Genomic DNA, 12,263 nt, shown 5'->3' on the forward strand with positions numbered 1-12,263 from the left:
GATGCTGACATTTGTCAAAAGCTTTTTTTTTGCATTTATTGAGGTGATGATATGATTTTTGTTCTTCAGTTTGTTAATGTGTCACCTTGATTGATTTGTGGATATTGATCCGTCCTTGCATCCCTGGGGTAAATCCCCTGGATCATGGTGTATGAGCCTTTTAATGTATTGTTGCATAGGTTTGCTAATATTTTGTTGAGGAATTTTGCATCTATGTTCATTCATCAGTGATATTGGCCTATAATTTTCTTTTTTTGTGATATCTTTGGTTTTGGTCTCAGGGTGATGCTGGCCTCGTTGAATGAGTTCAGAAGCATTTCTTCCTCTGCAATTTTTTGGAATAGTTTGAGAAGGATAGATGTTAACTCTTCTCTAAACATCTGATAGAATTTACCTATGAAGCCATCTGATCCTGGGCTTTTGTTTGCTGGAAGTTTCAAAATTACTGATTCAATTTCTTTACTGGTAATTGGTCTGTTCGTATTTTCTATTTCTTCCTGATTCAGTCTTGAGAGGTTGTACATTTCTAGGAATTTGTCCATTTCTTCTAAGTTGTCCATTTTATTGGTGTTTAATTGTGTCATGGTAATTTATTATGATCCTTTGTATTTCTGTGGTTTTGGTGTTGACTTCTTTTTCATTTCTGATTTTATTAAGTTGGGCCCTCTCTCTTTTTTTCTTGATGAATCTGGCTAAAGGTTTATCAGTTTCGCTTATCTTCTCAAAGAACCAGCTCTTAGTTTCATTGATTTTTTTTTTGTCTCTATGTCATTTATTTCTGCTCTGATCTTTATGATTTCATTCCTTCTACTAACTTTGGGTTTTGTTTGTTCTTCTTTTTCTAGTTCCTTTAGGTGTAAATTTAGGTTGTTTATTTGAGATTTTTCTTGTTTCCTGAGGTTAGCTTCTATCACTATAAACTTTCCCCTCAGAACTGCTTTTGCTATGCCCCATAGATTTTTGGATTGTTGTGTTTTCATTTTCACTTGCCTCTAGGTACTTTTTTATTTCCTCTTTGATTTCTTCAGTGACCCATTTGTCACTTGGCTTAATTTTCTCTATTCCTGATGATCACTGTCTGAGTACAGTTGTAAAGAATAGCTACCTCCCCAATACTTTTCCTGGACTCATGGTAGTTTCACACCTTCTTTCGTAACTTCAGCCTTACCATCTGGGATCAAGAAGAGAGCGATCAAGCTCAGGCACCATGTGGAAATTTAATTTTTATGTGTTTTTAGTCATCATGTATTTATATTTTATATCCTACCCTTTTTTTCATTTAATAGTATTTCATATAAAGCTTTCCAGTTATTGGACCTTCTGGATTGGTGAACACATCAAGGTGCTGGGAGGGTGATGTGTCTAGAGAGGACATGGAAGCTGTGTACCCCTCACCCCATACTGTGCCCTACGTATCTCTTCCGTTTGACTGTTCCTAAGTTGTATCCTTTATAATAAACCAGTAATAGTAAGTAAATTGTTTCCTGAGTGAGTTGTTCTAGTGAATTATTGAACCTTGGAGATGGATTTGTAGGAACCCCCAAACTTTAGCCAATTTAGATAGAAGTGTAGGTACCCTAACCACCCCATTTGTGACCAGTGTCTGATGTATGAGACTGAGCCCTTAAACCTGTGGGCCTGATGCTGACTCTGGGTGGTTAGTGTTAGAATTGAGTTGAATTGTAAGACACCTAGTTGGTGTCAGAGAATCAGAGAATTGGTTGTTGATGTGAAAAAAAAAACCCATGTTTGGTATCACAAGTATTGTGTGTTAAAACAGCTCTTTCAGTGTCAGAAAAAATGTGGGATTTGCTAAAACGGCCTTGCTCACTGAAACATGTGATTTGGGAAGAGGAAAAGTGAGTGGAGTATAAGGAACCTTTAACTCCTGGGTAGTCATGTGGCCATCCACAGTAAGGAGCAGCAGCTGTGGTGGGATAAATTACTAACAGTAAAAATTAATAGCTCCCAGGGAGTTGGTACACTGGATACATAAGAAATGCAAACGAGGGCTTCCCTGGTGGTGCAGTGGTTAAGAATCCACCTGCCAATGCAGGGGACATGGGTTCGAGCCCTGGTCCAGGAAGATCCCACATGCCGCAGAGCAACTAAGCCCGTGCTCCACAACTACTGAGCCTGCGTGCTACAGCTATTGAAGCCTGTACGCCTAGAGCCCATGCTCCACAACGAGAGAAGCCACCGCAATGAGAAGACCGCGCACCACAACAAAGAGTAGCCCCGCTTGCTGCAACTAGAGAAAGCCCACGCACAGCAATGAAGACCCAATGCAGCCAAAAATAAATAAATAAAAAATTTAAAAAAAACTGCAAACGAATAAGAAAAAAGCAAAACACACAGTCCCTAAGTTATTGTTATCTATAAGACTAAAATGATATTAAAAGAGAGTGCTGGGTCAGACCTTGATACTGAACCATGCTCACGTTTCTATCAGTCTGAGCTTCAGCCTCAAGCCTCAAAGCCACCCCAAAAGTATGGATTATGTGGGGACAACAGAGAGTAACTCCAATACCTCTGGTCACCAAGGAGGTGGTCCACATTGGGGGGGGGCAGAATCAAGAAACAATTGAAACTAGAGGGTACAGCGCGAAGAATCTTATTTTGTGGATTGGTATCATCAGCTTCCTGAAGAACCTTTACTAGAAGAGATTATGAGAGTAATTTAGGAGCACTGTCTTTGGTTTTGAAAGCTGCAAAGTGGAAGAGCATGTTTGGGTTGATGTAGGACCCACAGCTCACGATGGAGCAATCACAGGTGGCTGTGCAAGATTCAGAAACATAATAGGCTATTCCCAAGGAAACACCAGTCTGGTGAATGACTAAAAGTGAATGTAAGGTCTTTTTACCCTGAGAAGGGAGACAGTCTGACTCTCCCTATAAAGGCCAAGTGAACACCGCACATGAAGCAGCTGATATGCTCTGTATGCAAGCTGTGTGGGACTGGCTTTATGGTGACCAGGGTATTCACCTGCAGCAAAATGGGTTTATTTGGGAACAGCAAAGAACTACAATTCAGGACATAAAATCTTTGACGAAGCACCAGCAAGTCTGGAGAACAAAGGAAAAAAATGTTCTTTTATAAAGGAAAAGGAGGTATTGGGAAGGGCTGTTGTAAATAAAGAGTCCATTGGAGGAAACGGGGAGTTCCAAGTGTAGTGGCTTTTCATTGGCTGAGTGGTGACAGCCTCTCATTGGCTGGGCTGTTGCTGGGCAGGGAGAAATTCTTCCTTCTCCTGCTCCGTAGTAAAGTAGTAATCTTCTTCCTGTTGGAGATGCAAAGGTATGTCTCTTCTGCAATTGACTACAAGTGGTAGTGCATAAGAGCTCCCCGTTCTGGCCTCCTGACTCCATTTTATTTAATTAATTAGTTTATTTTGGCCACACCGCACAGCATGTGTGATCTTATTTCCCCGACCAGGATTCGAACCTGTGCCCCCTTCAGTGGAAACGTGGAGTCTTAACCACTGGACCACCAGGGAAGTCTCATCCTGACTCCTTTTTTTTTATTTTTTTCTTTTAATGTGGTACGCGGGCCTCTCACTGTTGTGGCCTCTCCCGTTGCGGAGCACAGGCTCCAGATGCGCAGGCTCAGTGGTCATGGCTCACGGGCCCAGTCGCTCCACGGCATGTGGGATCTTCCCGGACCAGGGCATGAACCCGTGTCCCCTGCCTCGGCAGATGGACTCTCAACCACTTGCGCCACCAGGGAAGCCCCTGACTCCATTTTAAATGAGGTTTCTGTTTATCAATTTTCACACCTGTAACCCAGGTCATGATAAATTCTGTGGTTAAGGGGTGCCCTTTTTCACTGGGCACCCTGTGTAACTTTACTGCTGCAAAATCAGCAATAATTCAGAAGCCTCATCAAATTTGCTGTCTCAGTTTCTCCTCATGGGCTTTACAGATGCTAATAAAATCTCTAGGTTAATGAACAAGAGAATGTGGAAAGGTGGGGGGAGGGGCGGATCAAGGGATGCATCCCAGCAGGATGGAAATCCTTAGAAATGAGATAAATAAAACTGGACATTGATGGGATTGAAACAAAAGTCTTAATACAGCATGCTTGGAGGTTGGGTGGACAAAAGGGACCCCCTGGTGGGCCCCAAACAAGTCCACTCTATTTACTTCAGTTTGAAGAAATTTTTGTAAATTTAAAAAGCTGTCAGACAAAGATCACAATGAGAAACCTGACCTGGAGTAAGTTGGGGCAATAGCTAGGCAGTAAACCAAGATGAAGACTGTTAAAGTAACCAGATTAGGGCCAAGATGGAGTCACTCACGCTAAACCACATGTCATCAAACCAAAACGTCACTAAGTTTTTATGTTGGGCTCTCCTGGGAAAGGAAGACCTAAGCCAACCCATCAGCTCTTGCCTGCTCAGCACAAATTACCTGGCCCAGCTCTTCTAAGACTTCCCTTTGCTCCGAGTAAGGAAAGAAACCCTGCCTTAACAAATCAGCAAACGCCCAGTATAACTTCCTTGTTCCTGCTCCCTTGTGCCTATAACATTTCTTGCCTTGTATAGTTCTTTGAAGTTCCTATCTATCTATTGCTAGATTGATGCTCCCCAATTTATGAACCTCTGAACAAAGCCAACGAGGTCTTTAAATTTTACTCAGTTGGGGCTTTCCTGGTGGCGCAGTCGTTGAGAGTCCGCCTGCCGATGCAGGGGACACCTGTTCGTGCCCCGGTTCGGGAAGATCCCACATGCCGCGGAGCGGCTGGGCCCGTGAGCCATGGCCGCTGAGCCTGCGCGTCCGGAGCCTGTACTCTGCAACGGGAGAGGCCACAACAGTGAGAGGCCCGCGTACCGCAAAAAAAAAAAAAAAAGATAAGCAAAGCTGAACACTAGCTAAAGTGGTGAGGCTAGACTTTATTCGGTAATACTTTTGCAACAGGAAAGAGAGTCCAGCATAAACTCAACTCAACTTCAATTTGTGCAGGGGTCTGAGATAGAATTATAAATTTGAGGTCAATGGTATATAAATGGTGTGTTGATTGCCTTCCCAATATCATTTCTCTTCCTTTTTTTTCCCAATTGAGATATAATTGACATATGACATTGTGTAAGTTTAAGGTGTACAGTGTGTTGGTTTGACACATTTCTGTATTGCAATATGATTACTACAATAGTGTTTGCTAACACCTCTATTACGTCCCCTAATTATCATGTCTTTTTTGTGATGAGAACAATTAAAATCTAGTCTCTTAGCAATTTTGAAGTTTATAATAGAGCATTGTTGACTATAAGTACTATGCTATGCATTAGATCTCCAGAACTTTTTTATTTACTAGTACCAAGTTTGCACCCTTAAACATCTCCCAGTTCCCCCACCCACCCGACCCCACACACCCAGCCCCTGGTAACCACCATTCTATTCTCTGTTTTTAGTTCAGCTTTTTAGATTCCACATACAAGTGATATCATATAGTATTTGTCTTTCTCTGTCTGACTTATCTCTTAGCATTATGCCAAGTTCCATCCATGTTGTTGGATGCAAATGATGAATTTCCTTCCTTCTTTCTCATGGCTGAATAGTATTTCATTGTATATATTTAAATTTCCTCCATTCTATCAGAGTCTTAAATTTGTTCAGGATACCATGTGCCCAGTTAAATATACCTTCCCTGACTTCCTGGCTGCTGGAAATTGTCAGCTCTGACCAAAGCGGTAAACAGAAGTAGTCAGGTAAGAGTTCCAGGAGACTTTATACAAAGTGATAGATTAGGCTTCCATAAATTTTTGTCATTCCCCCATCTACCTGCCTGGAATATGAACTTGAACCTGGGGGCAGAGCATCTATCTTGTTATTTAAGGCAAAAAGAGCATGAGAATGAAAGCTACATGTGAGGATGGTGGAGAGGAACAGTCAAGGGTCCCTAGGACGCTGATGACATGGCAGAGCCCAGATCATGTATTTTTTTTTTAAACATCTTTATTGGAGTATAATTGCTTTCCAATGGTGTGTTAGTTTCTGCTGTATAACAAAGTGAATCAGCTATACGTATACATGTATAGCTATACATATACATATATAGATATATAGTATTTTTAATATTACTAGAAAAGCAAGCCCCCGTTTGGTTAAGCTAGAATAGTCACTTTTTTAGCTGTACAATCGTCCCTCAGTATCCATGGGGGATTAGTTCTGTTGCAGGAAAGGGGATCCCTCCCAGGGCTCTCGTCTAACACTCAGAAATGAATTGTCCGAGGAGACATATGCTGGCAAAGCAAGGGACGTTATTGGGAAGGGGTGCCTGGGCGGAGAACCGTAGGGTAAGAGAACCCAGGAGATCTGCTCTGCCACGTGGCTCACAGTCTCAGGTTTTAGGGTAATGGGGTTAGTTTCCAGGTTGTCTCTGGTCAATCATTCTGACTCAGGGTCCTTCCTGGTGGCCCGTGCATTGCTCCGCCAAGATGGATTCCAGCAAGAAGGATTCTGAGAGGTTGGGAGGACATATAGACTGGAGTGTCCTCTCTCCTTTTGACCTTTACCAAATTCTTCCGGTTGGTGGTAGCTTATTAGTTCCACGTTCCTTACCAGGACCTCCTGTTGTAAGATAACTCGTGCAAGTGGTTACGATCATATCTGGCCACGGTGGGTGGTTTTGGTCAGTGGTTCCCCTAACAGTTCCAGAACCCTCCCCAAAAGGATGCCAAAATCTAAGGAAGGTCAAGTCCCTTATACAAAATGGCATAGTTGGCCCTCTGTATCCGTGGGTTCCACATCCATGGGTACAGAAGGGGCCAACTGTATGTAGGCAAATGCAGTCCTGATACTGACGGCAACTGAACCCAAGGGCCTTCATGCAATTGCACAGGGATAGGATCTAGACAGTGAGAGGAGAGGAGGGCCTAGGAAGAATCCTGTGAGAACTTGTAACACTTAACGGCCAGGTACTGGAGGCTGACTTGTAAGGGAGAGTGTTTGAGAAAGAGCGCTTGGAAGTGTCGGCAAGACCAAGAAGGAGAGGGATTCAAAGAACGAGCTCTGTCACCAGAATTCAATCCTGGCTCAGGTTACTACTAGCCAGAGGACCTACAGTAATTGACTTAATTGTTCTGTGCCTCAACTTCCTCATTTGTAAAATGAGGATAATAATAGGGTTATTGTGATGATGAAATGTGAAGGGCATAGAGTAAGCCCTCAGTCAGCACTAGCTGCTGTTATTGTTAATCATTCCACAGAAAGAGGAAGTTTTTCTTTTTCCTAAAGGCTTATCTCTTGGGAAGCCTGGCACATGGTATTATCCCCCATGGGATTATCAGACATTAGTCATCAGACAGGTCTAATGAAATTTCTCTCTATGGTGTTGCAAAATTCCTTTTCCAAGTCTGCCTGGTTGGCCTACAGCTGTAGTTGTACACTGGCAAAAAGTTTTCCATTCAAAAAAACATTTAGAAGCATTTGTTGAACCCCTTTCATGTGCGAGGACTGTGTTGGGTGATGGTGGGATACAAAGATGAATGTAATTGTGTGTGTGTGTGTGTGTGTGTGTGTGTATGCATGGGGGAGGGGGCAGCAACAGCGACTGCTACTCTCTTGTTTTTGCTAGACTTGAACCAGATCAGATGCGAACCTGAGGAAGCACCTTGTGAAGTCCAAGGATGAAGCTAACTTGGCAGACGGCAGAGCCAAGAGACAGAGAGATGTAGAGAGTCCCAGTGCGATGGCATGTTTGAACCCTGGCTCGAACAATGCCTTGTGAAAATTAATAAGGGGAAACCCTACTAAAATAGTCAGGAGGCCAGAAAGGGGAGATCTCATGCACATACAATTCAGATCCCAACCGGAAGAGATGTACCTTGCGTCTCCAGCAGGAAGTGACAATATTTTATCACCTCCAGAAAGAAGAAAAAAGATTCTCTTTGCTTGGCAAGAGCTCAGCCAATGAAAAGCCACTATACTGGGAAACTTCCAGTTTTCCTCTAATGGACATTTTGTTTGTAATAGTCCCTCCCAACTTCCCCTTCTCCTCTATAAAAGAGTTTCCTTTCCTTTGCTTTACCGGGACTTGCATGTGGTTTTCCGTAATTGCATGTCCCAAATTGCAATTTTTTGCTGCTCCCAAATAAACCCATTTTGCTGATAAAATAACTGACTGTTTATTGTTTTAGGTTAACAAGCTGAAGAGGGTCGTATTTTCTAACTTTTCATGAATGGGATCCAATAAATTGCTTAAACCATTTTGAATTAGATTTTCCTTCCCTTAGAATGGAAACAGCCCTAAATGATGCTGGTGATAACATTTGCCTCCTGCCTTAAAATTTACTAATGACTTTGTTCCCAGTTGTGAATGCCCTAATTAAATGAACTGTTGAAGTTGCATAGTTAGCCAGTTTCAGAAACTGGAGTAAATTCTAAGTATCTTTTTTCTTTTTAATTACATTATGGAAAATTTCAAACAAATACAAAAGTAGAGACAATGGTATAATGAACCACTATGCTTCTCTCACTCTTTTCAACAGTTAATCAACTCATGAACAAACTTATTTCACCTAGTCTACCCTCCATCCCCTGAAGTGGACTATTTTAAAGCATATCCCATGCTTCATGTCATCTGATTAGTGTGCCCGGATCATAGGACTTCATTGTATCTGCCAAGGAGCAGGGAGAGGGGAGATCTAGCCCGCTTCAGACCCCAAGACTCCTCCAGCAGAGGATTCCCTCTTGATGGTGGTAAGTCAAAAAAGCTGACTTTCCATTTTAAGTGGTAATAACAGTAATACAAAAGAGAGAGAGGGTAATCAGGAAAAGCTTTTGTATAGGAAAAAGGATTAAACTGAGCCCTATGAGGTGGGTTGAATGTAGGTACCTAAAGAAACAAGAGAATAGGATTTATTTTTTATTTCTAATATAATAAATAAGTATAATAGTAAGAAAACTTGGAAAATTAAGAAATGTAGGAAAAATAGCCATTAAAATTCTTATTAACCAAAAAGCCATTGGGGTTTGGATTTTAATGTTTGATTTTTGTGTTTTGTTTACTTGTTTTTTGTTTTTCTTTCTGTATATAGGTTAATTGTAACTGTACTACAAGTTTATATCCCTATATTTTTAGTTAACAGGGTAAGCAGTTTTCTAAGTTACCATGGACTCTTTGTAAACATAATTTTTTTTTTTCTGGCTGTGTCACGTGGCTTGCGGGATCTTAGTTCCCTGACCAGGGATCAAACCTGGACCCCTGGACCCCAGCAGTGAACGCACTGAGTCCTAACCACCAGACTGCCAGGGAAGTCCCTGTAAACATAATTTTTAATAGGTGCATATTTCATTAAGGATGTATAGCGTGGTTTATTTGATCAATCTCCCATATTTTGGCATTCTGATCCCTTTTATTGTGTCTGATTATATATAACTATGTAATGAGTATTTTTTTTGTTTAAAACTTTTTCTGAATTTTGAGTTAAATTGTAGCAAAATTACTGGTAAAAGAGTACGAATATTATAGAATGGAGTATTTCTAATACTGATTTTACACCATCTTATACTGTTATCTCAAAAGGTGATTCAAGCTTCTTAAGGTAAAATTGATAGAAACATTAATTTTAAGAACATAAGACCTAGAGTGTATGTCATAGAAATATAATTTTGGGTTTGCTTTTTTTTTTCTGGCTGTGCTTCACAGTTTGTGTGTGAGATTTTAGTTGCCCAACCACCAGGGAATTCCCCTACAAATATAATTTTTAAGTGGGCACACAGCCATCCAGAAAAAAAGACTACATTTCCCAGCCTCCCTTGTAGCTAAGTGTGATCATGTGATTAAGTTCCGGTCAGTGAGATATAAGCAGAAGTGTTCTCTTGCCAGTGGATGGAAACCTTCCCCAATGGGTGCTTTTTGCCTTTTTTTTTTTCCTCTTCTTTTTTTACTTTACTGGCTGGTAATATGCATGCCATCATTTGGGATAATGAGCATAAGGACAAAAGCCTAGTCACGGTGGGAGACAAGCTGGAAGAGGCCAGGGTCACTGAGAACTTTGAGGAATGCACCCAGCATTCCACTCCCTCCACTTCCCTACCCTTTGCATGGGAGAGAGAAAGTTCCATCTTAAGCCACTGGTGGTTTGGGTTTTCTACCACATACAGCCAAACCTTATTCTAACTGAATATGGCTTTAGAAACTAGGAGTAGCATTGTTACACTCTTTTTCATCAGCCCAGAGAAGGAAAGAGTTACTGCCCTGGCAGAAAGCATTTCAAATGTACTTCGAGAACACGTCATTAGGTTTGGCTTAAGTATTGCTGATTCCAACAAAAAAGAAAACTTTAGTGTCAACAGCAGGAAATCCCAAGTAAAACTATAGGATTCATCATGTCCAACTTCCAATTTAGTTACCTCAAGTGTAAAAGGAAAAAAAAGAGAGTAGGGGTAGGGTAAATATATCCCAGTTTATCTTTTTTCCAGAGATTCCCATCCCTACTCCAAGAACTATGAAAAAGTCCTCCTGAGAAAACTAAAACCAAAAATAAAGTGGCACTGGCATCTCTCTGGGAACACATTTAACTCTGCTCTGAGAAGGAGAACCTGTTTTAATTTGCTAAAGCCCAAGTCTAGCTCTGTTTTCCTCTGAGCTGGGAAAAAGAAACCACTAAGAAAATATCTTAAAACAAAAATGTCAATCTAAAAAAGAGAAACAAAATGCCAAGTCAAAAGAAAGTCACGTTAGAATGTATTTTGGTGAAAGCACGGATAACTTTGGGGCTCAGATATGTTGGGAATGGGGAATCAGGGATTTTTGTTATTGTTTGTCAAAAAAAAGTGCTCATTTCTGGGGGCAGCGAAGGGAGTAAGATGTTTTGCTGGGATGTTTAGAAGCAATCCTGGCCCTTGCTTTTTCCTGCCATTAGGAATTTGTCGGCAGTCAAAATCAGGATCAGATTCAAAAGCAAAGAGCAGCCTGTAGGTGACCCTCTTCAGAAGGAAATAGCATCACCAATGACGTAGCTTAATTTGATGCCTTCTGGTGTAAAGAACTCTCTCGACCAGATCTCCCCACTCACTGTCCTCTCTGCAAAACCACGTGTGATAGGTCTGACCAGTTCCTGTAAGATGCCTTCTTTCCCTCTAACTCATCCTGGATTGAAGCTTTGGGTGCTTGCAAACGAGCTGTAGAGGGGCCATCCAGTCTGTGGTTACACACGGCAAGATGTCAGCCCGAGCCAGCTTCTTCCCGCCAGTCTGCACACCTCTGAACTACTCCAATCAGTGTTCACCTGGGGAAAGCAAAGTTGAGTTTTGTCTTAGGCAAAGCCTAACAGAGGTAGCAAATCTGTTTCCAAAATAAATCGTATAGTGCATCTCAAAGCCAATGGGATTAGAAAGAAACCTGCAAACATCCTCAGCCATTCTATTATTGAGATAAATAATTAACCTTCAGCAAGTCAAATTTACGTATGGACTTTAGGAGGTTTCTGATGTCATAAGTCTTTTTTTTTTTTTTTTTTTTTGGCCGTACGCAGGCCTCTCACTGTTGTGGCCTCTCCTGCTGCGGAGCACAGGCTCCAGACGCGCAGGCTCAGCGGCCATGGCTCACGGGCCCAGCCACTCCGCGGCATGTGGGATCTTCCCGGACCGGGGCACGAACCCGCGTCCCCTGCATCGGCAGGCGGACTCTCAACCACTGCGCCACCAGGGAAGCCCCATAAGTCTTTTTAAAAATAGACATTTCACCTCTAGGGTAAAGGAGAGGGTTGTAGAACTTGGCAATGAAATCTATACTCTCTCGGAGAAAAAGAAAAAAAGACTGAGGCGTATGACTTTAATCGTTGATGGGTTTTAGCATTACATTCCAGTGTGTTCCACCAGCGGCACAGCTCGTTATTACCTTGGGCTTTTTCTTCAAAAGCCACCTGCCTGCTTCCCTAGCGCCTGGAAGGTTGCCCTTGTTCCTTGCTCACTTTCCCTTTAAGACTTGTTAGTGTTTCAGCTGGTAAAGGTCCAAGTGCCCTCTGGAATAATTGGCACGATGTGCAAATTTTCCATTTCGGAAGCAAAAGAGCCTGTTCTCCAGGGAGGGCTCTTCCAGGTAATTGCTCTCTGAGAGATTCCTGCCGCTACCTTTGGCAGCCTTCACCAGAGACAAATCCCTTTTGCTGTTAGGACAAGCTAGAAACCCAGAGATGGAAAAACAGGGGCTCAGGACAGACATGCCAAGACCTTTGAAACCAGTGACCTTTCCAAACAGAGGTCAGCACAGGCCAAGGCATATGAACCCCGCCTCCCCCCTCCGGGCAAGACAGGCA

The 12,263-nt window shown here is 42.1% G+C and overlaps 1 long non-coding RNA gene across 1 annotated transcript in view; it reads left to right on the forward strand.

Annotated features, from left to right (window-relative positions):
* The window catches only part of LOC113609685 (uncharacterized), a 30,296-nt gene extending 18,754 nt beyond the window's left edge, over nt 1-11,542 (forward strand). Inside the window, exon 3 of the long non-coding RNA XR_003428764.1 lies at nt 8,490-11,542. This is a non-coding gene — a long non-coding RNA (uncharacterized LOC113609685). The remainder of the gene's footprint in view (nt 1-8,489) is intronic.
* Nucleotides 11,543-12,263: the final 721 nt, after the last annotated feature.

The sequence above is a fragment of the Aethalodelphis obliquidens genome, unplaced genomic scaffold, assembly GCF_003676395.1.
Source record: "Aethalodelphis obliquidens isolate GAN/ISIS:26980383/991018 unplaced genomic scaffold, ASM367639v1 scaffold58, whole genome shotgun sequence".
NCBI lineage: Eukaryota > Metazoa > Chordata > Mammalia > Artiodactyla > Delphinidae > Aethalodelphis > Aethalodelphis obliquidens.